Below are 6,473 nucleotides of genomic sequence, written 5' to 3'. Positions count from 1 at the left end.
ATCATCCCTACCTACCTATCATCTCTACCTATCTACCCACCATATCTATCTATCATCTATCTATCTATCTATCTATCTATCTATCTATCTATCTATCTATCTATCTATCATCTATCTATCATCTATCTATCTATCTATCTATCTATCTATCTATCTATCTATCATCTATCTATCATTATCTATCTACCTATTTATCTATATCTATCATCTACCTACTTATCTACCTATCATCATCTCTACCTACCTACCCATCCTATCTACCTACCTACCCATCCTATCTATGTCTCTATCACCTATCCTATCTATCTTTCACCATCTCTATCTGCCTTCCTACCTACCTACCTACCCACCCATCCATCCTCTATCTGAATAGCTATTAAAACTCTCTTATCATAGTCCTCTTTATCTCCCTCCCTTCCTCTCTCACACATACATCTCATCTCTTTATCTGTCTCTGTCATATCTCTCTCTCTCTCTCTCTCTGCCTGTCAGTCTTTGCCTTAAAGTTTTGCAAACCTTTATCCCTAGAAGACAGCAAGTGGGAAAATTCACAGCCACTCAATTCAAGGTTTGGATGAGTCTCAAAAACTGGGAAACTGATTCATAGAGGAAGCTCTTGGGGTTTTTCCACCTCTCTCTCCCCTTTTCTTTCTCCAGCACTCAAAAGCCTGGAAAAAAATGCTCATAAAATTGTCCTTTGTGCCCATAAAGGAGGTGTGTGCGTGCGGGTGTGTTTTAAACTGTTGCTATGTTGCCTTTTGTTTCCAGCTTGTGTTTTGTGGTTGGGGGCAACCTTCCTTTCCAGGCCTCTTTCAATGAACATTCTCTATTTGGGGCTGCAGATAATTAGATCATTGCTATCATTTTCACTATCCTCTCTTTCTCCCTTACTCCCCAAATCTGGCTGAATTTGCATCAGAATGTGTGGTCTCCCTGTTCCCTTTCACCACCAAAATGCCTGGATTCAAATAAGAGAGAATGAAGTACGTTGCCTTTGTTTTAGGAAAACAAGAGTTGTTCATCTGTGTTGAAACCCTTGCAAATTTCCCGAAATCTCTTTTCTTCCATAACAACAGGATTAAAGGAATTAGCCAGCACGATTGGATCAGGAGCTTAGTACCAAAACAAAGATATTTCTCATTCCCTATGTTATCAAGAACTAGTGTGATTCTATGCCAGTTTGGGGATTTGGTTTTCCAACAGGCCTGTGGAAGGTAAAAGATGTTGGGACTCTGGAAAGAGAGTAGAGAGTAGAGCTAAAGCATACGAAGAACGGTTGCAAGAGTTGGGTTTGTTTAGTCTAGTTGGACTCGGTGTCTAGTTTAGTATGTCTAGTCTAGTGGGATCTAGCTAAGGGACACAGTGGCTCAGGGGCTAAGACGCTGAGCTCGTTGATCAGAAAGGTTGGCAGTTTGGTGGTTTGAATCCCTAGCGCTGCGTAACGGAGTGAGCTCCCGTTACTTGTCCCAGCTTCTGCCGATCTAGCAGTCCGAAAGCACATAAAAATGCAAGTAGAAAAATAGGAACTCCCTTTGGTGGGAAGGGAACAGCGTTCCGTGCGCCTTCGGCGTTGAGTCATGCCGGCCACATGATCATGGAGATGTCTTGGGACAGCATTGGCTCTTCGGCTTTGAAATGGAGATGAGCAGCGCCCCCTAGAGCTGGGAATGACTAAGCACATAGGTGAGAAGGGAACCTTTACCTTTACCTAGTGAAAAGAAGGACTAGGGGTGACACGATAGAAATCTTCCAATATCCAAGGGGCTGCCACAGAGTAGTAATAGAACTTTGACTTATATACCACTTCACAGGGCCTCTTTAAGCAGTTTACAGAGTCAGCCTATTGCCCCCAGCAATCTGGGTCCTCATTTTACCAACCTCGGAAGGATGGAGGGCTGAGTCAACTACCTTGAGCCAGTCAGGATTGAACTCCTGGCAGTGGGCAGAGTTAGCTTGTAATACTGAATTCTAACTACTATGCCACCAAGGCTCCCTTCCTTCCTTCCCTTCCTTCCTTCCCATATGTTTATTTTTATTTTATTTATGTCAAACATTTACAAGACGACAAGTAAAAGTATGAACATGGACATGAATGAAGAAAATGAGTACAAATAAATGGGGGCAGTAGGACAGGTATGGTAGGCATGCTGGTGCGTTTATGCACACCCCCTTTACAGACCTTTTAGGAAAGGGGTGAGGTCCACGGTAGACAGTTTGAGGTTGAAGCTTTGGGGGTTTGAGGATGTAACAACGGAGTCGAGTAGAGCATTCCAGGCATTGACCACTCTGTTGCTGAAGTCATATTTTCTGCAATCGAGTTTGGAGCGGTTTACTTTGAGTTTGCATCAATTGTTTGCCTGTGTATTATTGCGGTTGAAGCTGAAGTAGTTGTTGAGAGGTAAGACATTGTAGCAGACAATTTTGTGTACTATGCTTAGGTCAGACTGTAGGCGGTGCAGTTCCAGGTTGTCCAAGCCCAACATTTTGAGCCTGGTGGCATAAGGGATTCTATTGTGAGCAGAGGAGTGGAGGACTCTTCTCGTGAAATACCTCTGGACTCATTCAATTGTATTAATGTCCAATATACAGTGCGGATTCCAGGCAGACGAACTGTATTCGAGAATTGGTCTGGCAAAGGTTTTGTATGCCCTGGTTAGCAGTGCAATGTTACCGGAGAAACTTCGGAAAAATAAGGTTAACAACTCTTAATGCCTTTTTGGCGAGGCTGTTACAGTGAGCTCTGGCACTTAGATCATTAGAGATGAGTACTCCAAGGTCCTCGACAGAGTGAGGTTTGTCTACAAGATTGTATCCGCCCAGTTTGTATTTGGTCTTCTGATTTTTGTTGCCAATGTGTAAGACAGAGAGCATTTGTTGGTTGAGATTTGCAGTTGCCAATTGTTTGACCATTCTGACACAGTCAAGGTCACTTGGTAGGGCAACAGCGTTGCTGGTGGTGTTGAATAGTTTTACATCATCAGCGAAGAGGACGCAGATGCTTGTAATATGATCGCAAAGGTCGTTTATGTAAAATGTAAAGAGTTTGGGGCCTAAAACGCTGCCTTGGGGGACACTGCTGTTAACTGGTGCAGGGTTTGATAAGGCATTCCCTATTTTGACTACCTGTTGTCTCTTTGACAAGAACGCAGCTATCCACTTATGCCGGCATCCGGAAATGCCGTAAGAGTTTAGTTTGAACGGTAGTTTGTCGTGAACCACTGAATCGAAGGCTTGGCAGAAGTCAATGTAAATTGCGTCTATTGCTTTACCCCGGTCGAGTTATGCAGTCCATATTATTTTTGCAGTGTAGGAGTCACAGATTAAAGGACAATTTTTTTTTTCTTGAAACCAAACTCCTTGTTAGAGACTTAACAAGCAGTTTGTGAAGCCATCTTCTTCTTCCTGGACCATTTTTCCATGACTGACCAAATGATCTGAACTCTCTCAGTCTTCCCTCTTCAGCTGCGTCCGGCCAAAAAGTTACAAGGAAAAAGGGGGACGCAGAGAGTCCCCCCCCCCGAACGCCTCATATTGATGTTGCAAACTTTTGCAGGCGGAGGCCTCCTTTCGGTTTTGTAAAAAACCCTATGCACTACACACACACACACACAAACACACACACACACTCAAACACACACAGAACAACCAAGATCTCCCCCCCTTCCCCTTTTAGGTCACTCAGCCCAAAGTGCCCTTGATTTCCCTTTAATTTAACAGTTCTGTCTCCCTTTTGCAGTTAAATGGTGTGTTCATTATTGAAGGGTCCTCCCTCCTTCCCCCCCCCCACATTGCCCTTTCTTATCCTCCTCTTCCTCCGCCCCCTCCCCCCTGGCTTTCTGAAGGTCTGTGTGGTGCAGTTTAATGAATATTTGGCACAAAGCAGTCTTTCACGCCAGGCGAAGAATAGGCTGGCCTGTTTAGGTCCTGGAAGGCTCTATGTCAAACTCTTTCCATAATGCTTGTCAGGCAGGGAGAGAAATTCCCACTGCTGACTTACTCGAATTGAGGAGCAGATTAAGACGCAAGCAGGAAATGAGATTGTATGTGGGGGTGGGGTGGGGGTGGGGACACCTGTTTGGCCGCTCTCATTTTCCCATTGCTGGAGGGAGAAAGGAAGAAAAGCAACTGGGTCCACTTTGATCAAATTAAAGAGAGAGAGAGAGAGAGAAGAAGGGGGGAGGGATAGAGTGGGGGAAAAAAAAGAAGCGAATACTCTCACTTTGGCCATGCTCCATCCACTGGTCTCTTTCTGTCCATCTTGTTAACTGGGAGGTGGGGATGGGAGTGGGGATGGGGGTGGGGAAACTTTGCAATTCAAGATGGTTCAGATACAGCCAGAATCAACAAGGCAGCCCAGGCAAAGTGGGATATATAGGTACCATAGGTAAATTTCCATAATTGAGAGAGTTGAATAGGTAGGTACGTAGGCAGGCAGAGATAGCAAGCAGATAGACAGACAGACATAGATAGAGGTAGATAGATTTCCATACTTGTAGATAAAGAGATAGGTAGGTAGGTAGGTAGGTAGGTAGGTAGACATAAATATAGATATATAGATACATCTGCATAGTTGGATGGAAGGATGGATGGATGGATAGATATTTCATTATTTGTAGCAATAGATATACCATAGATAGATTTCTGTATTTAGATATAGATAGATAGATAGTAGATAGATAAGATAGATAGATAGTGGATGGACAGACAGATATAGATAGTGACAGATATTTTTTCATATTGTCTGTCTGTCCGTCCATCCATCCATCCATCCATCCATCCATCCATCCATCCATCCATCCATCCAGATATCAATATATGCAATAGATACATCTGCATATTTGGATGGAAGGATGGATAGAGATAGATTTCATTATTTGTAGAGATAAATACGTAGATATAGAGACCAGTAGATCTCTGTGTTTGGATAGATGGAAGATAGACAGACAGACTGACCAATTGATCCCCTATAGTAAACTAAACCACATTTTTGTTCTCTCTTTTGCTTTTTGTACTCTTTCACTTATTCCTGGTCGACCCCCCCCCCCACCTCATGAGGCACCACCAGGAGACCCCAGAGCCCAGAAAAGTGTAAAATCTGTAAAAATTCCTAGAAAATGGCCCTGGGAAAACTTCCTTTCTGAACCCAAACCCACTCAGCCCAAATAAAAACCCTGTCCCGAAGTTCTCAGAAAGTATCAAAAATTGGAAGAAAGTACCATCTCCCTTCTCTACAGACTTCAAATCTCCCCCCCCCTTTCTCTCTCTCTTACACACACACACACAGTCTTACACATATACTCACACACTCTCTTTCACATACTCTCTCTCAAACACACATTCACATTCTCTCTTTCACACACTCTCTCACACACCCACTTTTGTCTCTCACACACACACTCTCCCTCTTACACTCATGTATTCTCTCTCACACACTTTCTCTTACACACAAACTCTCACACACTCTTCTCCCTCTCTCTTTCTCTCTCTGACACACACACAGACTTACACATACACTCACCCACTCTCTTTCACACACTCTCATACTCTTTCTCACACTCACACTCTCTCTCACACACACTCCTCTCCCTTTCTCCCCTTATCTCTCTTTCTCTCTCTCTTACACACAGTCTTACACATACACTCACACACACTCTCTCACATACTCAGGCTCTCTCTCTGACACACACACACACACACACACACTCACACATTCTCTCTCCCTCTTTCTCTCACACACTTTTCTCTCACACACACACTCTCTCACACTTACACATTCTCTCTCACTCTCACACACACACTTCTCTCTCACACACACACTCTCTCACTCACACATTCTCTCTCACTCTCTCACACACACACTTTTCTCTCTCTCACACACACTCTCTCACATTCGCACTCTCTCACACATTCCTCTCTCCCTCCCTCTTTCTCTCTTACACACACAGAGACTTACACATACACTCACACTCTCTCTCTCACACACTCTTTCTCACACCCTCACACCCTCACACACATTCCTCTCTCTTTCTCCCCTTCTCTCTCTCTCTCTCTCTCTCTCTCTCTCTTACACACAGTCTTATACATACTTTCTCACACACATTCTCTCTCACTCTCTCGCACACACTTTTCTCTCTCCACACTCTCTCACAGTCACACATTCTATCACACTCTCTCTCACACACATTTTCTCACTCTCTCACACGCGCACTTTTCTCTCTCTCACACACTCACACATTCTCTCCCTCTCTCTCACACACACTTTGGTGCTCCAGGCCATTCAAGAGTTAACCGCCCCCTCCCCTCTCCGCCCCAGACAAGCCCCTTCCCCTCCCTCGCCTCCTCCTCCTCCTCCTCCCGCCAAGTGAAAGCCGAGGGGTGGGGAGAAAAAAAACCCAGCCGCGCCACCAGCGCTCGCGGCTTCCCCGAGTTCGCGGCGGCGGCGGCAAGAGGCAGGCCCCGGCTCCCAAACTCTC

Source organism: Natrix helvetica, assembly GCF_964273705.1.
Source record: "Natrix helvetica genome assembly, chromosome: 4".
Taxonomy (NCBI): domain Eukaryota; kingdom Metazoa; phylum Chordata; class Lepidosauria; order Squamata; family Natricidae; genus Natrix; species Natrix helvetica.
The sequence above is the reverse complement of the archived record's forward strand: the minus strand, read 5'-3'. Positions refer to the sequence as shown.